The following is a 14,698-nucleotide window of genomic DNA, read 5'->3' on the forward strand; positions in this document are numbered from 1 at the left end:
TAATTGATAGGCGTGCGATAGAGAGACTTTTAATTGATAGGCGTGCGATAGAGAGACTTTTGGATGTTCATGTGCTGAGAGGTGCAACTGGAGGGATGTCTGATCATTATCTTGTGGAGGCGAAGGTGAAGATTTGTAGAGGTTTTCAGAAAAGAAGAGAGAATGTTGGGATGAAAAGAGTGGTGAGAGTAAGTGAGCTTGGGAAGGAGACTTGTGTGAGGAAGTACCAGGAGAGACTGATTACAGAATGGAAAAAGGTGAGAACAAAGGAAGTAATGGGAGTGGGGGAAGAATGGGATGTATTTAGGGAAGCAGTGATAGCTTGCTCAAAAGATGCTTGTGGCATGAGAAGCGTGGGAGATGGGCAAATTAGAAAGGGTAGTGAGTGGTGTGATGAAGAAGTAAGATTATTAGTGAAAGAGAAGAGAGTGGCATTTGGACGATTTTTGCAGGGAAATAATGCAAATGAGTGGGAGATGTATAAAAGAAAGAGGCAGGAGGTCAAGAGAAAGGTGCAAGAGGTGAAAAAGAGGGCAAATGAGAGTTGAGGTGAGAGAGTATCATTAAATTTTAGGGAAAATAAAAAGATGTTTTGGAAGGAGGTAAATAAAGTGCATAAGATGAGGGAACAAATGGGAACTTCAGTGAGGGGGGCTAATGAGTAGGTGATAACAAGTAGTGGTGATGTGAGGAGGAGATGGAGTGAGTATTTTGAAGGTTTGTTGAATGTGTTTGATGATAGAGTTGCAGATATATGGTGTTTTGGTCGAGTTGGTGTGCAAAGTGAGAGGGTTAGGGAAAATTATTTGGTAAACATAGAATAGGGCTACTGCAACAACTGTTAGATCTGGTATTGCTGCCATGAAGATGCTAAAATGCATGGTAATCAGTTGATATCACAGAAGAAAATTAACTGACAAATTATTTGCTTTTCATTAAATACATTTTCCAGAATATTTTATTTCTACTTCAAAATCGGCAAATGAGAAACACAATCCCTGTAATGTATTGGAGATGATACTGTTCTCTACATGTATGTAACTATATGTGTAAGCAACATGTGTGAATGTACAATGTTTTTTTTTTTTTTTTTTTCTGTCTCCCGCATTTGCGAGGTAGCGCAAGGAAACAGACGAAAGAAATGGCCCAACCCACCCCCATACACATGTATATACATACGTCCACACACGCAAATATACCTACCTACACAGCTTTCCATGGTTTACCCCAGACGCTTCACATGCCCTGATTCAATCCACTGACAGCACGTCAACCCCGGTATACCACATCGATCCAATTCACTCTATTCCTTGCCCTCCTTTCACCCTCCTGTATGTTCAGGCCCCAATCACACAAAATCTTTTTCACTCCATCTTTCCACCTCCAATTTGGTCTCCCACTTCTCCTCGTTCCCTCCACCTCCGACACATATATCCTCTTGGTCAATCTTTCCTCACTCATTCTCTCCATGTGCCCAAACCATTTCAAAACACCCTCTTCTGCTCTCTCAACCACGCTCTTTTTATTTCCACACATCTCTCTTACCCTTACGTTACTTACTCGATCAAACTACCTCACACCACACATTGTCCTCAAACATCTCATTTCCAGCACATCCATCCTCCTGCTCACAACTCTATCCATAGCCCACGCCTCGCAACCATACAACATTGTTGGAACCACTATTCCTTCAAACATACCCATTTTTGCTTTCCGAGATAATGTTCTCGACTTCCACACATTCTTCAAGGCTCCCAGGATTTTCGCCCCCTCCCCCACCCAATGATCCACTTCCGCTTCCATGGTTCCATCCGCTGACAGATCCACTCCCAGATATCTAAAACGCTTTACTTCCTCCAGTTTTTCTCCATTCAAACTTACCTCCCAATTGACTTTACCCTCAACCCTACTGTACCTAAGTACCTTGCTCTTATTCACATTTACTCTTAACTTTCTTCTTTCACACACTTTACCAAACTCAGTCACCAGCTTCTGCAGTTTCTCACATGAATCAGCCACCAGCGCTGTATCATCAGCGAACAACAACTGACTCACTTCCCAAGCTCTCTCATCCACAACAGACTTCATACTTGCCCCTCTTTCCAAAACTCTTGCATTCACCTCCCTAACAACCCCATCCATAAACAAATTAAACAACCATGGAGACATCACACACCCCTGCCGCAAACCTACATTCACTGAGAACCAATCACTTTCCTCTCTTCCTACACGTACACATGCCTTACATCCTCGATAAAAACTTTTCACTGCTTCTAACAACTTGCCTCCCACACCATATATTCTTAATACCTTCCACAGAGCATCTCTATCAACTCTATCATATGCCTTCTCCAGATCCATAAATGCTACATACAAATCCATTTGCTTTTCTAAGTATTTCTCACATACATTCTTCAAAGCAAACACCTGATCCACACATCCTCTACCACTTCTGAAACCACACTGCTCTTCCCCAATCTGATGCTCTGTACATGCCTTCACCCTCTCAATCAATACCCTCCCATATAATTTCCCAGGAATACTCAACAAACTTATACCTCTGTAATTTGAGCACTCACTCTTATCCCCTTTGCCTTTGTACAATGGCACTATGCACGCATTCCGCCAATCCTCAGGCACCTCACCATGAGTCATACATACATTAAATAACCTTACCAACCAGTCAATAATACAATCACCCCCTTTTTTAATAAATTCCACTGCAATACCATCCAAACCTGCTGCCTTATCGGCTTTCATCTTCCGCAAAGCTTTTACTACCTCTTCTCTGTTTACCAAATCATTTTCCCTAACCCTCTCACTTTGCACACCACCTCGACCAAAACACCCTATATCTGCCACTCTATCATCAAACACATGTACAATGTACAGTGTATATTAGCATTATTTTGCAACAAACACATGACATCTTTTACAGAAATGTTCTTAAAATCTAACCAATAAATATTTCATGATGTTTGCAGAGAAATGATCCCGCATTTCTTTAATGGGGATCAATACACTCTGACATAAGACCTCCTTGTGTGCCAATTGTATTTTTTTGTCCCTGTTCACTCTGAAGAAAAGTTCAAGATTTGCATTTGAACATGAATCACTTATAACATCTTTGGTATCTGTCTATATTTCTGATGCCCAATCCCTCCAGGAACTCGCATCGAGGGAGTGGCCATGGCAAAAGAGTCTCCGCTTACCCCTGTTCTTACATGCTGTTGCTTTACTTTTACTAGCATTTGCCTTCAATCACCCATGTTTATACATCATAAAGCACAGTTGCATCCTTCTGCAACTTCACTCTCATTAAACAACACATTATCATCCACAAACAGGCTTGTCTCCAGCCACCATTTCTCACCACCACACGCCGTCTCTACTTCCCTTTTCCCAAGTTCTGCTTTCATCTCTCATCACTCCATCCATGTGTGGGTAGTAGTTGGTAGACAGCCAATGAACAGGGAGGTATATTACCAGTACTACCCACCTGGGTATCGGTTTGGTTTGTGATGGTTGTGTAGTAAACCAGCATCTCAGATATAGTAAAGTTGTACTTCTCAGACCCAGGCACCTGTCTGTACTTTCTGCATCACCCTCATGTGGACTACTGGCGTTCTGTCCACAAACATACAGTTTCTCTTAGTTATACATGACACTTCAGTCACACAGCTCATTCTTTGTAACTAGATTTCCCTGTGATGAGCACTATGTGCTATCCTGCCTTTTGACAAAATGGTAGGATCAGTAGACAGAAGTAGAAAGTAGGAACATTTAGGCTAGAGCGTTAGGTAAAAGAATTCAGTAGGAACATTAGGTAGGAACCTCTGCAAACACTTCACTAGAGTTGCTCTCAGCCAGTGGCATGTTAAGGGTGAGGCACTAAAGGCTGAGAAGCAGCACTGGAGTTTACTAGTTATAAGATTGCCATGGCCACCCCCATGAGGGAGTTCCAGTTGGAACAGGCATCAGAGATCTAGATAAACATATTTATGTTAAAAAGACATTTGTTAAATAACCTTGGTGACATCATACAACCCTGCTTCACACCCACATGTATACCGAGGCAACTTTCCATCTACTTATACACATGCATTTGTTCCCCGATAGAAAGCATTCTCAACATCCAGTAGTTGTCCCCCTACCCCATTCATTCCTAACACATCCCATAAAGCATTCCACCTGACTCTGCGATACGCCTTCTTGAGGCCCATAAATGCTGCATGCAACCTCTTACCCTTTGCTACATATTCTTCCACAGCCTCTAACTGCAAAAATCTGATCCACACATCCCCTACCTTTCCTAATACTCCCTTGCTCATTATTCTGCATGCAGTCACTTTTATCACTCTATCCATCAACAATCTTGCATACACTTTTTCTAGAATACTTAACAGTTTTATGTCCATATTTTTGCTACATACATCCTCAGCATTTTTTCCTTTGAATAAAGGAACGACATAAGCTGCCTGCGTGCTAAATTAAATGTAAAATGAATCCACTCCACCACACTTTCTCCTCCATACTTCAACATTTCGGATGTATTCCCAACCATTCCAGATGCCTTTTGTAACCCTCAACCTCATTATTGCCTTTTTTACCACCCTTCTATATGCTTCTGCACTTGGATCCTTTTCCTTCCATCGTCTGTACCCATGCATGTAAAAGCTGTTGCCTTACCTACTTCCACATTAATTTGTTTCAAAATACTCATTCCATCTTCCTCTCACATTCACTTTTTGATTCAGCTATTCTTCTTCCATACTTTTCACATTTACATTTCCACTTTTACATGCACCTCTCTCTTTTTTCACCTCCTTTCAGTACCATTTCTTATTTTCCTTAAACTTTTCACTTAACTTTCTTCCAAAATCTTCTCTTTTTTCTTTGCTCTCTTCTATCAGCCTCTTAACATTCTGTATGCATATCTTATAGTACTCCCTTGTCCTTTGTTGAACTTCCAATGTTACATTCCTTCTGAGCAATCTACCTTTTGCCTTTTTCGTCTCTTCCACAGCATTTCTGATTTTACCCTTCTACCATGCATTTCCCATTTTATTCTTGCATCTATTAACATTGTATCCAAATGCTAATTCTACAACATTTAACAGTCTTTCTCTAAACATTTTAAACATCTTCACACATGCCTGCATTCCTATATTTACTGCACTTTCATTTAAACTTTTTGTTATGCTTTCATATTCCTACTGCATTATTTCTGATTCATCATCTTGCTTGCCAACACTTAAAACCTCTCCATTCTTCTTTACACCATACCTTCAATTTCCCGCGATCGTCATGTAAACAAGAACTGCAAAATGGTCAGAATCTCCAAAGAATCCCATCATAACTCTTGCATCCAACACAACTTTTTTCAACCTTTCATCCACTGCCACATCATCAATCAAACCATTTTCTTCTTTTCTTCTTTCATTTCTCCTCTACTTACATCTGTAAATCATCATGTGCTGAAAAAAAAGTGTTTCCAAAGAATAAACCTTTCTCAGCACAGACATCCACAGAATAACTCATTTACTCCAGGCACTCCTAATTTACCAACTGTCTTACCAGTTTCATCGTATCCCATCTTTGCATTTATATTGCCCATTACATCTCCCTCTCCTCAAAACGCATATGTACAGTCATTCAAATTTCTCCAGAAATGCATTCTTCACTATTCCAGTATTTCCCTTCACCCACGCTATTCATGATCCATTCCATCCATGCTCTTTAACACTCTCCCATACTCTTGATGATAGCTAGCACAATTGCACATCTATCTTCCCCTCTTCCCTGATGATTTTCATTCATTCATATCCTTACCAAGCCCTCCCATAACTTGCATTCATCACTGATGTTTTCATTCCATACACCATGCCCTACAATATGAGTTTCCCAAATCCTCAGCACATCCAAACTATAATAAAAGTCTCCACAAAGTTCCTCATTTTTGTAAGAGCCCAGTGGTCTTAGCCGCTTGAATTCCTTTTATTCTCATCTGTAATCAACATTTAGAGCATTCACCCTCAAGTGCTCATCCCTTTTACTCCCCAGCGTAGCTGGTGGACTCCAGTGCTACTACCAAGTGCCTCACCCTTGACAAGCTGCGAGCAAAGAGCAACTCCAGCACAGTGTTTCCCAGAGGCAAACACATGCAGAATGTAAACAATTCAGACAATATCAGTTCCAAACATGTTATTTCACGAATACTAACTACTGAAATGTGTATACGTGAGAGTAGTTTGTGAAGAGTCTATTTGTATGTATTTGCACAAATTCTGCACATCTATTCACATTTGGCCTCAGATGAAAGAAGCATTCCTTCAGGTACCAAGGTACAAGGGACACCAGTTTGTGTGTTTGCAAGGTAGCATTAATAGTAGGATCTGGAAGAAGGGACATAGGACTTTTTTCCTATGGGTGGCACAACTAGAGGTATCAGGTAAAATGCATCGACTGTAACTGGTGAAGGGTGTGTGCTACAGGTAGTGACAACAATTACATTGTACTACCTAACCCACCACTCCCTTGCACTCATTCCTCACCCAACCACCCTGTCTCAAACTACTTAAAGTCATCAGTTATTTGATTTCATTGTCAAACCTTTCCCTATCTTTTGTGCTGAAGGTTAAAACTTGCTCCCATACATAACTGTAAGGATGATTATTCCTTTAACTATACCTTTGCCCTAAGAGGTGATGCCCTCCTTTTCCACACCCTTTAATGTATCCAGGATCTTAATCCCCTCTTCCACCATAGGACTCATTTCAGCTCCCATGGCTCCATCTGTAGCCACATGCACTTCCAGGTAACTAAAGCAACACTTTCTCCAGATCCTCTCCATTCAAACTTCAACCATCCAACCCCCTTCTTCCTCGCTTGCTGCAATAGTTCCTTACTTTTGTTATTTACTTGCAGCATCATTTCACACAATAACAAGACCTATCACCAGCTTTAAGAGTGTTTACCCTTAACCATGCGACTAGAATCATTATCTGCATACAGCAATTGATTCACGTCCCAGGCCCCACTACCACAGCATGCTGTAGACATACCTTTCACTCTTGAAACCCTTGTACATACATCTCTCACCACTTGATCCATAAACATTAAACAGCCACACTGACATGACATATCCCTACTGGGATCAGCTGCACCCTTTTCCCTTCTCACCCGACGCATGCCTTGATATGCCCGTAGATGTTACATTGCAGCTAGTAATGTTCCATGTATCCCAAATAGCCATAGCACCTTCCACAAGGCCTCTTTTAATCGTGTCATATGTTTTCCTGATCTCTCTCTCTCTCTCTCTCTCTCTCTCTCTCTCTCTCTCTCTCTCTCTCTCTCTCTCTCTCTCTCTCTCTCACACACACACACACACACACACACACACACACACATAAATTCTTCGATGGCAACACCTGGTCCACACACGTTATACCTTTCCTTGAGCCACAATTGTTCCCACCCAGTCTGATGCTCGGTACGTGCTACCACCTCAGTCATTACTCTCCCACTCTCCTTACATGATTTAGGATACATGCGTCAAAGGTGTAGGGAGCAAGGAAAAAGGGGTAAACTAAAGTACATATTGAAGGATGGGATGAAAAAGATTTTGAGTGATTGGGGTCTGAAAATGCAGTAGGGTGAAAGATGTTCACGGGTTAGAGTTGAAATGATGTGCAATAAAGGGGTAGACATGTTGTCAGTTCACTAACCAGGGCATGTGAAATGTCCGGGGAAAACCATGGAAAGGTCTGTGAGTCTTGGTCGTGGACAGGGAGCTGTAATTTCGACCCGTTGCACCTGACAGCTGGGGAATGGATGTCAGCGAACGCTGCCTTCATCTGTTCCTGGCGCTCCTCACTAACTCGGGAAATGGCGATCAAGTATGAAAATAAAAGGTTGTTTAAGGCAAGTGTAAAAAGAAGAGTAAAGCATATTGCCTATCTTGCAAATGTAAAATTATTGCAAAGCTCAGTAATTTTTGTATAGATTTAAAGGCATCAGGACATGTAAACTCATCCGAGCCAATTTACAGTGCAAGACAATCAAACATAACTTTCCCTAAACACACTATTACCCAGAACACAAGTGAGGCTTGAGGGCAATTAGCAATCTTTGTAGCCGAACGAACAGCATTTGCGACAGCAGATCAACTAGCGCAAACCCTGGAAAAGATCTTTCGTTGACTGTAAACCATCACAGAATATGTAACTACGCAACAAAGCCCAAAAATATGTTATTTTAAATGCACTAAGCCATCACTTTACTGACAGGTTACGGGAAGATGATGGTGATGCTAAATTCAGATTTTAAATAGACAAATCCACGAATGTTTCTTGCGGAAAACTGCTGGTGTTACTGTTTGGTACCTTAGCAAGGGTTGACGGAAAAGTTACCACATTCCTTAGACTGGTAGAAATTGAATCCTGGATGCCATATCTACTGTGTCATACTGAAAAATTTGGAGGCTCTGAAACTTAATCCACGGAAAAATTCTTTGGTGTTGACAACTCACTGTAAATGACTTAAATAATGGTGTTTGTGAGTTACTGAAGAAAGAACTTTAACTCGCAGATCTCATTATATGATGGTGAGATGTCTGTGATCCATTTCAGTTGACTGTATTGCATTCTGTGCCTGAAAAACTGCCCATGAAATATCAGTTTCATGATACGTGAAACCTACAATTGATTTGGACACGTCAAAAACAACAAACAGTTGTTTGAGACTTTCAATGATGGGAAATAGCCACTTCAAATTCCAAGAGTGTGTGACAAGTTGAATATCCGCAGAGCCCGCAGTAACCTGTATACCGGCGCACTGGGAAGAACTTAGATTATATTTTCAAAGTGAGGTCCTCTGAGAAGTGCTACAGTGCTGAAACATTATGTAACATGTATAGTGATCCACTTAATAGACTCTGCGTACTCTGTGTACGCCTAGTCCTTCAACATGTTCAACATTGTTAATTTTCCAGAGCGAAGATGCTGATCCAACGTCGCTCCTCCTTGACTTAACATTTCCGATCCTTGCTACAAGCAAGAGTGATTGCTCTGACATCAAGAATTGACCCTTTGATATCTGATATTAGCTCCCATGTATGCTATATCCCTTCCTCACTCAAATACCCAGGTCGAGAGATTATTTAGACGACAGTGTCAAGTGCAAACACAGAATTGTGCTAAAGATTGGATCTGTAAGTACTGCTCTCGCTGTCAAAAGTTGGTCCAGGAGAGTAGAGCAAGGTTTTCATTGGTAGAAAATATCAGGTAATGTGACACAGCTGACTGGGGCACTGTCTGTGTACACTACAGCATCAACGTTAGCAGCAAAAGAAAGAGTAGCGTAAGTGCTTCTACGATAGTTGCAGAAGCAAATTACGAGACTGGTGATACTTTTTCGCTGGATAATAATTAGCTGGTGAGTAGTTATATGCAACTTGATGTATAGTAACTTTAGGTTCTGCCATATATTTCATGAATTAAATAAAGTCATAGGGATTTTTACTGACTATAGCTGATTTTGAAGGCCACCATAGCGGATTTGGATTAGTCACCGTTGGCAATACTGTTCATACCAGGGTCGACCTCACGCTGGTCAATTTATGGTCGCACCTCTTTCCTTATCGATAGCGGGGCCCCAGCTTCCCAGAGTCTTTCTTTTATTGATCAATAGTTTCTTCAACAAGTTCGAATATGCATTCGTATACTTCTTTTCACCTTTTTTACTCCCTTTCGTCTTCTCTTCATATCCATGGCTGCATTATCTGACAATACCCCACACCAAGACCAGGCCTTTTCGTTGAAATATGAAAACGGTTAAATAGAAGTGAGAAGGAATGAGTAAAGATATCTTAAGAGAAGTATGGGAGTGGGAAGACCTGCGCATCAAGAAGGTTCAGGTCATACTTGTTAGGAAAGATATATAGGGGGTTCAGCGGTCCATGGGTGGTGAGTTGCCAACGCCCACACAGTTGAGTAGCCAGAAATAGGCCGTTGAAATCGTTTGGACAATTATGAAGAACACAGAGCAAGAAATAATATTCTCACGTAAGAATTCGATGTATCGGAGAAATTTACGCTATTGTGATACTTGGATGTTCGATTAATTTACAAATTTTAGGCAAAATATCCCAAAACTACTGAATACAACTGTTGTACGCTAGAAGTAGGTTTTGATATATGAGATCGGTGATCAGTTGAGAATGAATTAGATTTATGATACTTGACAAAGTAAAACGTAAATGTAGAGATTTTTTTATTCGATTGAACTGATTAATATCATTCTGAAGAGAGAGAAAATTTCGTTATGTAAACTAGTCATTGTTTGGCGAAGGTGATGAAAGTGTTTAGGTTGTTTCATTAATAACTGGTGTAATATACATATATGTATATATATATATATATATATATATATATATATATATATATATATATATATATATATATTTTGTCGCTGTCTCCCGCGTTTGCGAGGTAGCGCAAGGAAACAGACGAAAGAAATGGCCCAACCCACCCCCATACACATGCCTTGATTCAATCCACTGACAGCACGTCAACCCCGGTATACCACATCGCTCCAATTCACTCTATTCTTTGCCCTCCTTTCACCCTCCTGCATGTTCAGGCCCCGATCACACAAAATCTTTTTCACTCCATCTTTCCACCTCCAATTTGGTCTCGCTCTTCTCCTCGTTCCCTCCTCCGACACATATATCCTCTTGGTCAATCTTTCCTCACTCATTCTCTCCATGTGACCAAACCATTTCAAAACACCCTCTTCTGCTCTCTCAACCACGCTCTTTTTATTTCCACACATCTCTCTTACCCTTACGTTACTTACTCGATCAAACCACCTCACACCACACATTGTCCTCAAACATCTCATTTCCAGCACATCCATCCTCCTGCGCACCATTCTATCCATAGCCCACGCCTCGCAACCATACAACATTGTTGGAACCACTATTCCTTCAAACATACCCATTTTTGCTTTCCGAGATAATGTTCTCGACTTCCACACATTCTTCAAGGCTCCCAGAATTTTCGCCCCCTCCCCCACCCTATGATCCACTTCCGCTTCCATGGTTCCATCCGCTGCCAGATCCACTCCCAGATATCTAAAACACTTCACTTCCTCCAGTTTTTCTCCATTCAAACTCACCTCCCAATTGAATTGACCCTCAACCCTACTGTACCTAATAACCTTGCTCTTATTCACATTTACTCTTAACTTTCTTCTTTCACACACTTTACCAAACTCAGTCACCAGCTTCTGCAGTTTCTCACATGAATCAGCCACCAGCGCTGTATCATCAGCGAACAACAACTGACTCACTTCCCAAGCTCTCTCATCCCCAACAGACTTCATACTTGCCCCTCTTTCCAAAACTCTTGCATTCACCTCCCTAATAACCCCATCCATAAACAAATTAAACAACCATGGAGACATCACACACCCCTGCCGCAAACCTACATTCACTGAGAACCAATCACTTTCCTCTCTTCCTACACGTACACATGCCTTACATCCTCGATAAAAACTTTTCACTGCTTCTAACAACTTGCCTCTCACACCATATATTCTTAATACCTTCCACAGAGCATCTCTATCAACTCTATCATATGCCTTCTCCAGATCCATAAATGCTACATACAAATCCATTTGCTTTTCTAAGTATTTCTCACATACATTCTTTATCGATTGTAACAGGAAGGTCTTGGCCTTCAGTAAATAGTAGTTTTTTACTTACAATGTTTTTTTTAAGATGGACCTGGGTTGAGCTCATGCCTGTATCATATAGTCTTCCATCACTCGAGGGTATTAATCTCTTAATCATGACCATTCAGCAGGTATGGAAAGCCATGATTACCATCCCTTGAACAAGTTGTTTAAGTTGGGCTGTTAAATCTTTCTCAATTGTAGGGATACATAGATCTTGGCCTAATTCTTGATTCGTCTCACTAGTAAAGGCTATTGCCATGAGACAGACCAGATTTCTAAGGGGGACTGGATCCGTATATTCTTCAGTGTTGAACACTGTTTCTCCAGTGGATCCGTATATTCTTCAGTGTTGAACACTGTTTCTCCAGTGGATCCGTATATTCTTCAGTGTTGAACACTGTTTCTCCAGTGGATCCGTATATTCTTCAGTGTTGAACACTGTTTCTCCAGTGGATCCGTATATTCTTTAGTGTTGAGCACTGTTTCTCCAGTGGATCCGTATATTCTTCAGTGTTGAACACTTTCTCCAGCGGATCCGTATATTCTTCAGTGTTGAACACTGTTTCTCCAGTGGATCCGTATATTCTTCAGTGTTGAACACTGTTTCTCCAGTGAATCCATATATTCTTCAGTGTTGAACACTGTTTCTCCAGCGGATCTGTATATTCTTCAGTGTTGAACACTGTTTCTCCAGTGGAACACTGTCTCTCCAGTCTGGGAGTTCACGGGAGCGAAGCGTGGGAAGGATTTTTAACAAACTGTCTGGGTTTACATCTGGCCGAACTGGGACAGATATGATAAGGAAATTAACACAGTTATCTGTATCGATGAAAAGTTTCAATTTATAATACGTCGCTTAGCCACGCGGAGCCAGATGTGTCGTGGAGTCAGATGTATCGAAAAGCCAGATGTCGTGGAGCCACATGCGTCGTGGAGCCACATGTGTCGTGGAGCCACATGCGTCGTGGAGCCACATGTGTCGTGGAGCCACATGCGTCGTGGAGCCACATGTGTCGTGGAGCCACATGTGTCGTGGAGCCACATGTGCCGTGGAGCCAGATGCGTCGTGGAGCCAGATGTGTCTTGGAGCCAGATGCGTCGTGGAGCCAGATGTGTCGTGGAGCCAGATGCGTCGTGGAGCCACATGTGTCGTGGAGCCAGATGTGTCGTGGAGCCAGATGCGTCGTGGAGCCACATGTGTCGTGGAGCCAGATGAGTCGTGGAGCCAGATGCGTCGTGGAGCCAGATGCGTCATGGAGCCAGATGTGTCGTGGAGCCAGATGTGTCGTGGAGCCATATGTGTCGTGGAGTCAGATGTGTCATGGAGCCCGATGAGTCGTGGAGCCACATGCGTCGTGGAGTCAGATGCGTTGTGGAGCCAGATGTGTCGTGGAGTCAGATGTGTCGTGGAACCAGATGCGTCGTGGAGCCAGATGCGTCATGAGGCCAGATGTGTCGTGGAGCCAGATGTGTCGTGGAGTCAGATGTGTCGTGGAGCTAGATGTGTCGTGGAGTTAGATGTGTCGTGGAGCCACATGCGTCATGGAGCCAGATGTGTCTTGGAGTCAGATGCGTCCTGGAGCCAGATGTGTCGTGGAGCCAGATGCGTCGTGGAGTCAGATGTGTCGTAGAGCCAGATGTGTCGTGGAGCCAGACGTGTCGTGGAGCCAGGTGCGTTGTGGAGCCAAATGTGTCGTGGAGCCAGATGTGTCGTGGAGCCAGGTGCGTCGTGGAGCCCAATGTGTCGTGGAGCCCGATGTGTCGTGGAGCCTGATGCGTCGTGGAGTTAGATGCGCTGTGAAGCCAGATGCGTCGTGGAGTCAGATGTGTCGTGGAGCCAGATGTGTTGTGGAGCCAGATGCGTCGTGGAGCCAGATGTGTTGTGGAGCCAGATGCATCGTGGAGCCAGATGCGTCGTGGAGCCAGATGCGTCGTGGAGCCAGATGTGTCGTGGAGCCAGATGCGTCGTGGGGACACATGTGTCGTGAAGCCAAATGCGTCGTGGAGCAGGATTCAAAGTCCAGAGCGTACAATACAGTTGGTGCTTGTTACCTGCGATATCAGATATCGTACTTCGACGATGATAGACAGGTGTAGATGATAAAGATGTATATCTAACTGATGTCTTATTGATATCTTATTTCTCAACCATACCGTTTTTCCCGGCGATAATGATATCGTGAGTCACTGTTCACAGGCAGTCACTGCAGTGTGCAGTGTTCCTAAGCCACACCCAACTCTTAAACAACCAGACATCAAACTTTTTATCAATATATTATCACGCGGAGTAAACAGACGGGTGGAGTCCAATTTATGTATGTGTGTGTGTGTGTGTGTGTGTGTGTGTGTGTGTGTGTGTGTGTATACATAGTAGTAAAAAACGGTACATATATACAGGGTCAAGAGACATGGCAACATGAGTGTAAAACCCTCTCCCTGTAACACACAAATGGTTATCACTAATAGTAATCGCCCACACACACACACACACACACACACACACACACACACACACCACACACTTAATTAATAAAAGAGTATTCAAGTCATGAGACCACCACGATTGTGTAACTACCTCTCCGCACAGTAGAAGTAGGTAGTTATACTAAAAGGAGAAAGATGATTGGCCTCCCCCACAACCCAAAGCCTGAAGTTTCAAGAAATAGTGGAAGATGATCCACTCTGACAGTACGGAAAGTTTTAAGAAATAGTGGAAGATGATCCACTCTGACAGTACGGAAAGTTTCAAGAAATAGTGGAAGATGATCCACTCTGACAGTACGGAAAGAATAACTACAGGAAATCAATGCAAAAGTGGTGTTGATGTGTCATCCTCCAAAGCATCTTAACGATCCAGATCATATATATACAATGATAACAATGGAAGAGCATTCAGGATGGTACTTGAAGCAGCAAATAACTCACTCTCCAGAGAAGACACGGTGCTGATAATGGTCAG

This window comes from Panulirus ornatus, chromosome 67, assembly GCF_036320965.1.
Source record: "Panulirus ornatus isolate Po-2019 chromosome 67, ASM3632096v1, whole genome shotgun sequence".
NCBI classification, from domain to species: Eukaryota; Metazoa; Arthropoda; class Malacostraca; order Decapoda; family Palinuridae; genus Panulirus; species Panulirus ornatus.